At 39.5% G+C, this 15,175-nt stretch overlaps 1 long non-coding RNA gene across 5 annotated transcripts in view; it reads left to right on the top strand.

The window, feature by feature from the left end:
• Positions 1-15,175, top strand: part of LOC132656510 (uncharacterized) — a 141,362-nt gene that overhangs the window by 100,432 nt on the left and 25,755 nt on the right. For 3 of the 5 annotated variants that reach the window (XR_009594264.1, XR_009594261.1, XR_009594260.1), the window contains exons 2-4: positions 2,059-2,172; positions 3,066-3,207; positions 3,738-3,830. This is a non-coding gene — a long non-coding RNA (uncharacterized LOC132656510). The remainder of the gene's footprint in view (positions 1-2,058; positions 2,173-3,065; positions 3,208-3,737; positions 3,831-15,175) is intronic. The other 2 variants (XR_009594263.1, XR_009594262.1) reach the window with 2 other exon arrangements.

Raw genomic sequence — 15,175 nt, 5'->3', positions numbered from 1 at the left:
GGATTCCTGTGGCTCATCTAGTTGAATGAAAATAGAAAATGACGTAATGGAGATTTTTTTTTTTTTTACACCAAAGTCTGTGTGGTGGGCTGTGTAGGAACACAATTGTATTCTCTTATAATAATATGTTTATCACAGACTGGGTAATTTATGATTTGAAATTTACTTACAGTTCCAGAGACTTTGAAGTCCAAAAGACAGGAGCTGGAAAGCAGTTTTGGGATGGGGGAAGAGGCTTCTTCTCACATGATCCCATGAAAGACAAGGAAGGGGTAGGAGACACAGTGGTATTAATCCATTCATGAGAACAGTGTCTTCATGACCCAAACTTAAGATGATGCACTCAAATCACAACACTTATCCTTATGCTTTATGGAGAAAAGTCCTGCATTCATCTCTGGTTACATGACCCCTCCAACATCTTTTTCCTATGGGAGTTTGTACTTTTCAGCCTTTCCTGTAGTGATCCCAATACTGGCCCCAGCTATGGGATCTTCAAATACTAAATATGGGCATTGTGTTAGGTTTGAGGAATTAAATTAAATAAACTTAAGGGCAGGGCTCTTTTTTCCCCCTCCCAGGAAAAAGAAAAGACCTTTTATTTATTTTTTTAAAGTTTATTTTTTTACAATTTATTCATTTTATACCATGACTGTAGCTCCCTACCTCATCTCCACCTGGTACTCCCTCATACTTCCTGTCCCCTTCCCTTCGTCCACTGGAAGGTGGAGTCCTCCTACCCTGCCATCTGACCCTACCATATCAAGACTCATCTGGACTATGAACCCCCTTTCTCTGTGGCCTGGCAAGGCCACATCAGCAGGGAGAAGTGATCAAAGGGCAGGCAACCGAGTTCATGTCAGAGACAGTCTCTGCTCCCCATTACATTTTAAAATTATAGTTTTAAAAAAAAACTTATACTATTTATTAATCCACTTCCTCAAACTCTACTTTTTTTTTTTTCAACAACTCGTTGTTTTGAGTTTATACAATTTCAACCGTCAAGGTGTTCACATTCAGTGACAATAACCAGCAGGCAACTCAATGATTAATGCAAATACTGACATAGAAAACACTGGTTCAAGGTTATTTCCAGATTCTAACTATTACAAATTAAGCTGCAATGAACATAGTTGAACAAATGTCCTCTGCTGAATGAGCATCTTTCACATATATGCCCAGGAGTGGACTAGCTGGAGCTTGAGGTAGTGCGCTTCTTAATTTTGTGAGAAAGCACCAGATTCATTTCCAAGTGGTTGTACCAAGGACCATGCATGGAGAGGACCTAGACTCCCTGCTCACATGTGGCCAATAGGCCGCTCACTCCCCATGTGGGTTCCTAAGTAAGGAGAGCAGGGGCCCCCTCTGTCATGAACTCAGTTGCCTGCTCTTTGATCACTTGCAGGCCACAGAGGCAGAGGATCCAAGAAGTCCTGATGAGACTTGACAAGCTAGAGTCATATGGCAAGGAGGAGAACTTCCCCTTTCAGTAGACTAGGGGAAGGGGATAGGGAGGAAGAAGGAAGGAGGGGAGAACCGAGAGGAGTTGAAGAAGGGGGCTGCAAGAAGGGTATAAAATGGATAAACTGTACATAATAATAATAATAATAAAACTCAGAAAGAAAGAAGAAAAAAGAAAAGAAAAGAAAACCACTGGCTCTCTAGATCATCCCAGTCCTGGGATTTTCTAGGCTGAGACTTACATGACCCAAACTGGAACAGTCCCTGACAGGTGAGATAGTTGGTTATTGGAAACCCATGGCTCAAGCTCCAACGATAAGGTGACATTTCCCAGCAGAAATGGTTGTAATGCTGGAACTTCTTCAGTCTAGACAGATGTGGAGCTCAGTTTCAGAGCATGTGGCTCCCATTCTCCACCATCCCGATAGATCTAAATACATGCAGGAACACAGGGGAGAGAAAGGAAAGAATGAATACAGGTGCAGGTGCGGACGGCTTTGGCCTCTCTGAGAGGACACTAAAGTCTCTTTAGAAACGGGCTTCTCTACATTTTATAAAGAGCCATCTTCCACACCCTATTCCTTTCTGCATTCACAGCCTGACTGCAGGGCAGCTGGAGCAGAAAAACGCTGTAGAATCTTAAATCGGCTACACTTCACCCTGCAGATATCACAGGATGGAGGACTCCGTGGAGCAGCAGAGCCTGGCTAAGTATGCAACAGCCTCGCTTGCTGAGTGCCACTTAGCCACCGGGGACGCCTCCCGGGTGTGGCTTTGACAGGACTGAAGCTCTCTGGGTTGACCTGGGCAGGGGCACAGGATGGAAACCCTGCCAAGGACAGATATTCTTTGTCTCCCAAGCAGAACTTGATCTCAGGAGGCTTGCGGAGGAAGACTAGGGCAGAACTGCCAGAAAGCATAATAATTGCTATGATTATGATTCTGAGCACCTTGTAATTGCTGTTCCATCATGCCAGCTATCTTGGGAAGGAAAGAGGGAAGGCCTTATGAATAAATGATCACTTAAATATTTAAGCAGATGATTATAATATACAACTAGAAATTCCCTGGTTTTTATATTACCCATGCAGGCAAGCACTGCTTGCAAAGTCTGGGCCATTTAAACAGGCTTCCTAGTACAAATGTCGGGTAGCCTGAAATATGTATGTGTGTGTCTATGTGGAAGGATCCTGTGTAAGTCTGAGTCATAGATAAATTACAAAGTATTTAGATGATACAGATATTGTTTAGCATGTTTATTTCAGGAATGTGCTAGAAAATGTATTGAATGTTCTATTTTTAACCTATTTTCAGAAGAAAATGGAACTACACACACACAGCGAAAGAGGGAGAGAGAGAGATTGCCAATCAAGCCCATTAGACAAAGAGGGTATTTTCCCATTTCCCAGACCTCCTATCATTTGACAATACAACTCTAGCACAACACAACCCTGTGGAGAAGTTCCTTAAAGCATAGTTTTAAAGATCTATGAAACAGAAATAGCCTTTACCTGAGAAGAAAAAACAAGTTATGTAGGGGTGGTGTTGCTAGAATGGGCAAGCTGCATTGCATGTTTCTAAAATCAAGCACCGACTCTCCCTAGCACCCGGACCTCAGATGATCCTGAGAGAAGCCAGACAGGCTGAGAGAGAAGAACCCGTGAGCTGTCATTCTGTTTCAGGATGGGCATGTTCTGGAGGCAGTAGGCTCTAGCAGGCATGGGCTGCATGCAGCTAAAGATACCCGTGAGTGTGATCAAAATGCAAAAATGAAAACTTAATTAAAACACTGTGAGATTAAAATACCCACTCCGCTGCACGGCATTCACGCGTGCACTCTGTAAACAATAACTGTCTCTCACGTCTCAATGCTGTAAGTTTGGACATGCTACCACAGAGTAGGGAGATGTCCTGTAACTGAAAAATGAGACACTGGTCTACAGCATCCCGTAGACCCTAAGGGGCATGCCAGATAACCAAGGACTTCCCCAGACCCCTGCAGACAAACTGAAAGATGCTCCGTGTCAGAAGGAAAGCATCACGGGGTAGCCCTGAGCAAGCTGATCTGTTGGGCACATTCTTCCGTAGCCTCTCTTTTTAGGGCTGCAAAATAATACTTTTATTCATAAGTTATAAGTATTGAAATATGTAAAAAAAAAAAAAAAAGAAAAGAAAAAAAGGATGGAGAAAAAGAAGACAGAACAAGGGAGGGGAAAGCTATGCGACAAAACCAATCTGCATTCTGCGGAACCTGAACTACATCCCCCTCTCTACAGGATCACTCAACTGAGACAAATCACACTGGCCACAGACTTCAGCATCCTTACCTGGTACCACGGATGAGTTCAACTGGCAGGAAAAGCACTCTGGTGGGTATTGCCATAAAACCAGGATTCTCATAAGATGGGTGAGGCTAAATTAAGGTTTGGGATTTTTTGTTTGTTTGTTTAAGCCAGACACAATTTGCAGGTATAGAAAGGAGGAAGACCACTTGAACAAAGATCAAGTTAAAATGAGTACACATGAGGCTAGGTTAACCAGGCAATAACCCTCTCAGTCTCACTTAGACATTTTATCTCTGGGGATGCTACAATATATTCCAAGGAAAAAAAGAATAGTAGTTACTAGCAGCACATCTCCCTCATTTTCATGTCTCTTGTTTAAATGCTGAACATCCATTGCACTAACATGATAAGAGAATCCTTTGAATTAGTCAAAAGAGGATAGATTGTACTATGGCAACTCTGAACTTGGAAATCTTAGTGGATTAACAAAAGCAAAGGTCTGCTTCTCTCTTATTTCCATATTTTTTAAATTAAAATACAATTATATACTTTCCCCACCCTCCCCACCAAAAAATCCTCTCTTTCATATGCCTAACTTCCTTTCAAATTCATGGCCTATTTTTTCTTTACTTATTGTTAATGTCGTATGTTTATATAAATACAACTTGCTGCATCTGTTTAGTGTTTCTTGTACGTATATGTTTTCAGGGCTGACACTTGATGTTGGAAAGTCTACAAGAGCCAGAGTATCAGAGGTATATTTTTTACTCATGTGATGTACATTACATGAGTGGGTGGAAGACAGAGCTCAAGACACTCTTAGAGACCCAGGTGGATAGAGCCTTCTCCATTTTGTAGACATGCCAAATGCATCTTGAAACCATTGAGGTCATTAGAAAAGTGAAAAAAAAATGGATGGCGGGTAAACATTAGCTCAGATGTCTTTATCCTCAGACACATGCCACAGAAAAGTGACTCATAACTATTTCCAAACCTTCGAAGTTTCAGAGGCATTGTGTAATTCCAAAAGATTCACAGTATCTGACAAAACTCAACCTTCTTAGGCAACGCAAGAACTATCTATAGAAGGACTGTCCTTCAATTTCAAACAGACTCATAGACAGCATCATAACCTGCAGCAGAAACAAGAATCCATGTAAGATCAGGAGTAGGAGAAGGATCCTACAGTTATGGCTGGAAGCCCTACCAAGAATAGTAACAATCTTAAAAAAAAAAAAAAAAAAGGTATTCCTAAGGTGAGGGGGAAATGTCTCTATTATAAGTTTATACACAGAAATTCCCCAGATGAGGGGACAATATCTCTAATACAGGTTTATATACAGGAAGCCCTGAGGCTTACACAATCATACCTTTTAGAATCAATAAATAAATTATAGGATTAAAAAAAACTATTTCTATCCATTGATACCACTTCTATCCAAAAATCAAATAATACTACAAACAAACATATTTCAGTAAGAATTTAACCAAGGATGTAATGATACAAAAGGGTACACTGATGACATGAAAGACTGATAAGGAAAACTGAACAAGAAACAAATAGAAAGAAAAATAGCCGATGTTCATAGATTTGACTACATTAATACTGTTAAAATGCCCATACTAATTAAAGTAGTATGTCAACATAGTGAAACCCTCACCAAAAGTATCTAATGATACTTTTCATAAAAATGGGGGAGGGTGGATCCCAAGTGTATACACTTGTCATCTAAAGTACTTAAATATCTAAAGGGCGCTTGAGAGAGAATGACATACGGGAGATATCACACACCTAATTTCAAAATACTCTACTCACTGGAGTAACCAACTGCATACATACTCCTGCTACGAAAACACAGATGGACCCATGAAATAGGGTGGACAGCCTAGAAACAAATCTCTATGTTACGTTCGACAAAGTTACTCAAACTGCACAGTGGAGAAAAAAATAATCTCTACAATAAAGTTGAGAAATCTTGATCACACATATAAAAATTTTAAATTGTTATCTCAAACCACATAAAATAGTCTACTCAGAACTGATTATTAATTTCTAAAGAATAAGAACTGAAAATATGACAGTGATGTTAGAAACTCTAGGGAAAAAATTGACAATGGTTTATTGAATATGTATCCTTTAAAGAAAGATAGAAAAAGAGACTGAGTAGAAAATGGGATGATATCATATAAAGAGCCAACAGAGAGTGTGAAGAGGCACTCTCCAGAATAAAAGGAAATATTTAAAACCACATATATGATAAGGAGCTAGTACTTAAAATATAAGGCTGCAACTGACAAATGAGTGCCAAGGTATGGAGTTCATTTAAATTAGTAACTGAAGAATGGATGAAGAAAATGTATATCGATAGACGTAAGGAAATACTCACTACTCAGTCTTAAAGAAGAAAATGCCATTTGCTAGAATATGATGGACCACCTAAGATTATCTTCTAAGTGAAATAACACAGACATAGAAAGAAAAGCATGACCTCATATGTGGCTTCTAAAACATCACATTTATAGAGGCCAAGAGTAGGATGGAGGTGGCTATAGGTTTGGGGTGTTGGAAAGGGGTTAATAGGAATAAATTTTCAGTTAAAGTCTGGAGAACTCTGATGCCATTTGGTGATAATATCCATCAAAGTACATGTTAAAACTGCAAAGAGATTACATCTATCATATTGTGTCTATAACAAAAAAGCATGATGTGATGGGTGTGTTAATTATGTTGATTTAAATATTTAGATATATCAAATATGATTATTTGTCAGTCAGTTCTTATAAAACTAAAGAGAGGGACTTTGCATATCCTCAAACACATGGTCTTCTTGAGTTTGCAAGGTTTATGGTATTTCAGAGAGCGTGAGAGCATGATTTTTAGGTTTGAAATCAAAGTAAAAGATTTACCAAATTAAGACAAATCAAACTAATGATTTTTAAACTAAGGTGTTAGAAAAAGAGAATTCAATTTCCCATGATTTGTTCTAACTGTTAGAAATAAGCTTTTAAAATTTATTCACATTATATTCCAGTTGTAGCCCCCTTCTCATCTCCTCCTGGTTCCATCCTCCCTTTCTCTTCTCCAGTGTCCCCTTCCCCTAGTCCACTCAAAGGGGGAGTCCTCCACTGTCTGTGGCAAAGCTACCCCACCAGGGGGAAGTGATCCAAAAGCAGGCATCAGAGTCCATGTCAGAGACAGACCCTGTTCCCCTTACTAGGGAACCCACAGGGAGCCTGAGCTGCCTATGGGCTACATCTGAGCAGGGGTCTGGTTCTTCTCTATGCATGGTCCTTTTGCTTGTGCATCAGTCTCTGCAGGTCCCCCTGGGCCCAGATTTGTTTGCTTTGTTGGTCTTGAGGAATTCCTGGCCCCTCCAAGACCCTCTATCACTTACCCCATTTCCCTTCTTCCATAAGAATCCCTGTGCTCTGCCCAAAGTTTGGCTTTGAGTCTTAGTGTTGTTATTTTTGTGTGTTGCCCTGCCTTCCTGATCAGGTGGGAAGGTATCCAGACCACTCACAACTCTGAGGGCTGCAAATCTGAGTCACAGCTACAAGAGCTGGGAAGGTGGCACAAAGTCCCAAAGGTGTCCAAAGACACAGGAGCCCAGGAACCTCACAGCTCTCAGAGGAGGCCTCCTCAACAGACACATTGCAGCTCCCAGGGAAGGTTTGCCCCAGCCCCTGATGAGCTAAGGAGCCTATGAGCCTGGGTTATGCCCCTTCTTCTCTTCTTCTTCTTCTTCCAATGAGTGAGTCATAGCAGGCAGTAAATCTCTCTCTCTCTTTTTTTTTTAAATGCAGGACTTGGGGCATCAACGTGCATGCAATCAGACATGCTCTTCTCTGGGTCCAAAGCGGCTGACCCTGAGTGCAGTGCTTAGCCTCGCATCCTGAGTGTAACATTTTAGCTTTTTATGGTAGCCAACCATGCTTGGGGAGACTGTCCTGCTTCAATGGCTGTAAAGGCCTGAATGGTCATGGCTGCATTACGCTGTTGTGAGAATCTAATCTTGCATATATACCACAGGCAAACCAAGGAGACCAACACCAGAAGGCCTGCTAACGCTCCCATGCCTGCCCATTCCTTCAGATGATTCATGGCTGCAGCAATTCATGATGATAATCCTGTGGCTAGTCCTGCGTCCACTCTGAGATTTAATGAAGGGAAGAATCCAGGAGAGCAGGGACAAATCTAGGGTTGGGGTAACCCTTCCCTTGGGAGCTGCAATGTGTCTGTTGAGGCCTCCTCTCAGAGCTGTGTGGTTCCTGGGCTCCCATGCTGCCAAATACCCTTGGAACTTTGTCCCACCTCAGAACTGGGATACCTTCCCAGTCTTTGTAGCTGTGACTCATATTTGCAGCTCTTGAAGTTATGAGTAGTCTGGACACCTTCCCACCGATCAGGAAGACAGGCCAACACAGAAAAATAATAACACTTAGCATCTGCTTCGATCCCCTGCTGGATGAAGTCTTTGTGATAGGCTCCCATCCTGATCCCTCTCTTCCACCACTTGCAGGGTCTATAATGTTTGCTTTTCTGATTGAGAATTAAGCATCCTCCCTACAGTCCTCCTTGTTATTTAGCTGCTTTAGGTCTGTGGATTTTAGTATGGTTACCCATTATTATATGGCTAATATCTGCTTATAAGTTACTATATACTTTGCATGTCTTTCTCCTTCTGGGTTACCTCATTCAGGATGATCTTTTTCTAGTTGCATCCATTTGCCTGCAAATTTCATGCTTTCTTGTTTTTAATAGCTGAGCAGTATTTAATTATGCAAATTACCACAATTTTTGTGTCCATTCTTCAGTTAAGGGATCTAGGTTGTTTCCAGATTCTGGCTATTATGAATAAAGTTGCTATGAACATAGTTGAGCAAATGTCCTTGTTGTATGCTGGAGCATCTTTTGGGTATATGCTCAGGAGTGGTAGAGCTAGGTCTTTAGGTAGCGCCTCAATTTTTTGAGAAAGCATCAGATTAAATTCCATAGTGATTGTACAAGTTTACATTCCCACCATCAATGGATGAGGATTTCTCTTTCTATACATCCTCTCCAGCATGTGTTGTTACTTGAGTTTTTTATCTCAGCCATTCTGATGGCTGTAAGATGGAATATCAGAGTTGTTTTAATTTGCATTTCCCTGATAACTAAGGATGTTGAGCATTTCTTTAAGTATTTCTCCACGATTTGATAGTCCTCTGTTGAGAATTCTCTGTTTACCTATGTACTTCATTTTTAATTGGATTATTTGTTTGTTGCTGTTTAATTTCTTGAGTTCTTTATATATGCTGGATATTAGCCCCCTGTCAGATGTAGGGTTGGTGAAGATCTTTTCTTAGACTGTAGGTTGTCATTTTATTCTGTTGACAATATCATTTGCTTTACCAAAGTTTTTCTGTTTCATGAGGTCCCATTTATTAATTGTTGATCTTAGAGCCTGAGTTGTTGGTGGTTTGTTCAGGAATTTGACTCCTGTGCCAATGAAAGTATTAACCATTTCTGAGTTTGAGAGCTCAAACCTCTATTTTGTAAGACTGACATATATATATCCTCTGTGATATTTGATAAAAAAACAACAACCTGTTTGCTTGAAATTACATTGTGATTTCTTTTATCCCCAATATGATTCAATTATGTGTATGTAGTGTATCTGCTCACCCATGAAATATCTACTATAAAGATTAATGGGGTTTATATGGATATAAGTATCTAGGTGTACAGATGCCGGATAGTATAATGGATAGTATAAAAAGACTATTCTTAGAATTGCAAGAACCTCTCAAATTGTCATCCAAATTCTCTGTATCTTCCTCAGGCCCAAGAGCAAAGATGAAAGCTGTTCTTAGTTTTCATCTTGCAGCAACTGGTGCTATCAGAATTGTTTTTAAATTTTAGCCATGCTGTTAGGTTAATACTACCTGGTGGTATATCATATTTTCCTGATGGAAAATGACACCAGCCAACTTTACATATCTTATTTGGCATTTAGCAATTGTTCATATTTGTCTCTTGCATATGGTCTTTGTTAATATGTCTGCTTTCTAGACAGTTAAGAGCCTACCAGATCCCTAACACTCGATTTCCATATCCTAACCTTACTACCTCCCACTGCAAACCAGTAAGGAGTCTGGAATCAGTAAAGAGTCTCTGACTCTGAATTCCTTGCTTGCCTTTCCACAGTTACTCCTAGCTACTGTTGCTCAGAGGTTAAGCCATTCAGACACTGTCAATTTCAGGCCCACACTCATACTAAACCAACTACTTCCAAATATGTGTATCTCAGTGTAAAACAGAAACAACATAAAAATCAAAGACAATGGCTCCTTATCAAGGGACAATACACCAATATACATGTTTCCAAAGATTGGCAGGGGCATCTCATTTCATTAAAACAAAATTTTGCTACATATAAATGTCACATATTAATCCAATGTTGGTGGGATACTGGGTGACTTCAATACCACCAATAGATAGGTGACTTCGACACCACTGTCTCTGATAGACAGGTGAACTGGACAAAACTCAAAAGAGAAACAGTGGAGGTAAAGTACACGTGAGTCAAATGGACCCAAGAGACATCTAAAGAACATCCCACCCTAGCACCTGTATACACACAGTCTCCAAATTATCACATACTCTGTTATAAAGCAAGCCTCAACAAATATAGGACAACTGAAACAACATCCTGCATTCCATAAGCCCACAATGAAATAAAACTGGATATCAACACCAGCACACACACTGGTGCAGACTAAGTGACACGTTGCTGGATGATAATTTGACCAAGGAAGACATCAAGAAAGAGATACAAACTTTCAATGAAAAATAAAACACAACATAACAAAATTTATTAGGCACAATGAAGGCACTCCTAAGAGGAAGATTTATGTTCATTTACCTACACCAAAAAGTTTGAGAGAGTTCAAATTGCTAACTTAATGATATACTTGAAGGCCAGGGTGGGGGGGGGAGGAAACAATAATAAAAACACTTAAAAGTTGTGTATAAAGAGATAATTAAAGTCAGGCTGATATATGTGAAATAAAAATGAAAAAAAATGATAAAAAGAATTAATGAAACAAGGAGTTGGTTCTATGAGAAGATTAATATGATTGACAAACTTTAAGCCAAATCAACCTAAAAGGAGAGAAGACCCAAACTGATAAAATTAGAAATGAAAGGGCAAGATATTGCTACAGACACTGAGGAAAATCAGAAAATCATAAGAACATACATTAAAAATTTATATTTCATTAAACTAGAAAACCTAAAATTTAAACAGACCCATAACAACCAATGAGACAGAAACAGTAATGAAAACTCATGCAACTAAGAAGAGCTAGAGCCAGATGGATTCAGCACAGATTTCTACACTTTCAAAGAACAAACAACAATAATCCTCAAATATGTCTGTAAAATAGAAAGGGAAGGAACACTTCTCAATTGTTTTTTTAATTTTAATTTAATTTTATTTTTAATTATACTTTTTTTTTTACTTTGTATCCCCCCTCTAGTTCCCTCCCTCCTCCCCTCACAACCCCTCCCTTTCTCCCCCTTCTCCATGCATGCCCTTCCCCAAGTCCACTGGTAGGGGAGGGTTTCTTTTTCTTCCTTCTGATCCTAGTCTGTTAGGTCTCATCTGGAGTGGCTGCATTGTCTTCCTCTGTGGCCTGGTAAGTCTGTTCCCCCCTCAGGGGGAGGTGATCAAAGAGTAGGCCAATTAGTTCATGTCAGAAGCAGTCCCTGTTCCCATTATTATGGAACCCACGTGGACACTCAACTGCCATGGGCTACATCTGTGCAGGGGTTCTAGGTTATCTCCATGCATGGTACTTGGTTGGAGTATGAGTCTCAGGAACGACCCACGTTCAAATGTTTTGGTTCTGTTGCTCTCCTTGTGGACCTACTGTCCTCTCCAGATCTTACTATTTCCTACTTCTTTCATAAGATTACCTGCACTCTGCCCAAAGGTTGGCCATAAGTCTCAGCATCTGCTTTGATAGTCTGCAGGGCAGAGCCTTATGAAGCCATTATTCCCTAATATAAAAACAAACAAACAAACAAACAAACAAAAAACAGGTAAAAATACAACAACAAAGAGATCTTCCAGAGGAAAACAGATATACACGTTTGGCACAACATATTTGCAAACTGAACTCAAGGACACATCCAAAAGACTATACCCCATGGTCAAGTAGACTTCATCGTCCAGCTGCAGAGATGGATCAACATATATAAATCAGTTAGTGCAATCAACCGTATAAACAAATTAAAAAACAGAAACCACAGGACCATCTCATGAGAAGTAGAGAAAGCCTTTAACAAAATCCAATATCCACTCATAACACTCGGAGAGTCTGCAGATGCGGGGAGCCTCTGCCAACACTTAAGGTAATATACAATAAGCGCACATCCAGTATTGCGTTAAATGAGGAGACACTCAAGGAATTTTCTCTAAAATCAAAAATAAGGCAAGGATGCTCACGCTATCCAGTCCTGTTTAATACAGTGCTTGAATTATGAACTAGAGCAGCAAGACAAGAGAAGCGGATAAAGGGGATACAAACAAAAAGAAGTAAAAGATCCTTATTTGTAGATCATATGATTCCATACACAGGGGACTTTTATACACGACCAACAAACATACCGAGAATGAAAGTATCTAATGGTTCATTGCTTATATGTAGAAAATTCTTGCATTTTTATATTAATCTTACATACTGACATTTCTGCAATTGCTTATTATTTCAAGAAGTACATTGTTTAATTTTTTGATAGTTTTAAATAATCAAGTGTATTCATATAAGTTTTCTTTTTTCTAGGCTACCCAATTCATTGACATAATCATTTGTCGTAGTTTCTGACCTTTTTATATGTCTGTGACATTAGCAGTCATGTCTCCTCTTTCATGAACACTTTGCATCTCCAACAGCTCTTGTTTGTTTTCTTTATTTTTTGGTGTGAAACTGAAAGGGGTATCTATGAAAGGAAGTATCTGTACCACGACTTTATAAAAATTTAAACTTGTATTCTATACAACACAAGGAATATAAAAAGACATGTAAGGGACCAGGGGAGAATTGAAAATCATGTATACATGTTACCTGTAAAAGGAATTGCATCTAGAGTACAGAAATAGTTCTAAAAATTAAACAAGGAAATAATCAACCCAATTATTAACAAATAAAAGATATTCACACATAGTTTATAAACAAGAGATGAGTAGCTAAAAATATAGGAACGTTTCATATCACTCCTAGATAAATGCAGATGGGAACCACAATGATGTGTATTTGGACATCTATTGGAATTTTTCCATTTGAAACATAAAAGTGATGTTATATAGAATGTTGCCAAGAATATAGACATCCCGAAGATCACACATTAGTGATAAGAATGAAGAATGATCCTACAAAAGCAATCTGGCAGTTTCTTACAGATTTAAACAAAAACTTGGTATGTGGCCCAACAATGACACTCTCAAGTTATCCAAAAACAAAATCAATGAGAATAGATTTCATAAAACACTGTACAGACCTTTGCCCATCATTGTCCTTGACTGGGACTGGGGACATAGCTAAATTATTAATATGCTGGCCATACAAGCATGAAGATCCAAGTTCAAAACTCAGCACCCACATAAAGGCCCAGTGGGGCAGCACACGCCTGCAATCCCAGTACAGGAGAAGTAGACTCACTAGCCAACCAGCGGAGTCAGATCAGTGAATGCCAGATGCCTATGAGAGGTAGTCCGGAAAACCAACATGGATGTCTCCTACAGAACAGTACTTGAACAGAACTGACACGCACGCACGCACACACGGTAAACTGGAAACAAATGTCTCTTTTTAACACGGTTGATTTTTCAAATGTATTTTGATACGTTTGGAAAGCCCACAGAAGACATGTCACACGAGTCAATTTCTGTGACTTTCTTAGACACATGAAACTGCAGACTAAGAGGAAGTCAGTGTTCTTCAGTGTCTCAAGCAGGATGCAGGAATTTGGAAGGCAATTATTTTTTTTCTGTCATTATGGAGGAAACGGATTATAAAACTCTATAGACATGAATTAACAACCATAGAATTATACACCATATAAGTGGAATTTTACTGTATAAATAATTTAAATTTTTATTTTAAAATGCTAAAAAAGTTAGAATAACATTGAAATATTCTCTGTGCTATAAAAGAAAAAGAACATTTGGCACCATTGCTTTCTGAAAAGCCAAGGGAAGCTATTTACTTGTAACAAAAAATGGTGAAATTAAAAGCTCATAAAATTAATTGCCTCCAAAATAATATCATAAAAAGTTTGTAAGTTATTTTTGGCCAAAGGATAATGAGCTCAAACTAAAATGTTTGGAGAAAGAAACCACATGCCTATCAATAACATAGTGGATAAATTATGGAATGAACACATGACAGAAATACAGAGTGATGTGAACAAAACCTTGCCACAGTCAACGGCCTGGACAAACCTCACCGACACTGACCTGAGGCAAAGAAGTCAGCAGAAATGGTGTCTGTCACTGCATGATCTCATCTATAGCATGCCTGCACTAGGTAATTTTGAGTCTCTGTGACCAAAGTCCCCACGTGAGGGGGAAGGAAGGACTTCTTTTCACTCACAGTTTCACAGGCTTCAGTCCAGGATTTCTTGCCTTGTGTGCTTGGGTGAAGTCGTATTGTAGCAGCAGGGTTATATCTTGGAGGAGGGCTGTTACTGGCTAATGAGGGAGAAGAGAGCCTGACAGGCACAGGACTAATGTACACAAGGACCTTGCCCTAGGATGCACTCCCACCAGTTAGGCTCCACAACATTCCAAACACGGGTTTTCCAACCCAAAACCAAATAGACCTTGTGAGACCACAGGGAACTACGATGGCTAATATTCCTTGCCAGCTTCACAGGGGTTTTGAATCACCTAGCAACAACAATAGGAATCAATAAGACAGATGTCATATTCCACGCACGGTAGTGTCTCCTTGTCCCACTTCTAATCCTGAAGGTCCAGATCCTATGGGCCCCCTTAAATCAAGACAACATCAGCACAAAACTAACCATACAGTCTTACAGCATTTAACCATAACTAAGGGGGCTGATCATTTCTGGTGCACAGTAGGAATTTAAACAGGAACAGAAAAACCACCACCCTTATTGAACCACAACTCTGCTATGCAAGGGGAGCAAGAAGTTACTTACTGCAGTGTAGAAATCCTATCTTGAGCTAAAAATCTGTGTGTGAACATTTCTCTGCTATACACCGAGAAAAGTAACTATTATACATCTGGCTTATGAATATTACCCCGAAAAGAAATGTCAGACTTAAAACCGTCTGTTTTTCGTAGGGACTACATGATCTTAGCTATTTCTTCTAATGGTTTGAGCTGAGCTTTCTCACATGTGTAAGAACAATCGT

This window comes from Meriones unguiculatus, chromosome 9 (assembly GCF_030254825.1).
Source record: "Meriones unguiculatus strain TT.TT164.6M chromosome 9, Bangor_MerUng_6.1, whole genome shotgun sequence".
In the NCBI taxonomy this organism is placed as follows: Eukaryota; Metazoa; Chordata; class Mammalia; order Rodentia; family Muridae; genus Meriones; species Meriones unguiculatus.
This window is presented reverse-complemented; position numbering and strand designations above follow the sequence as displayed.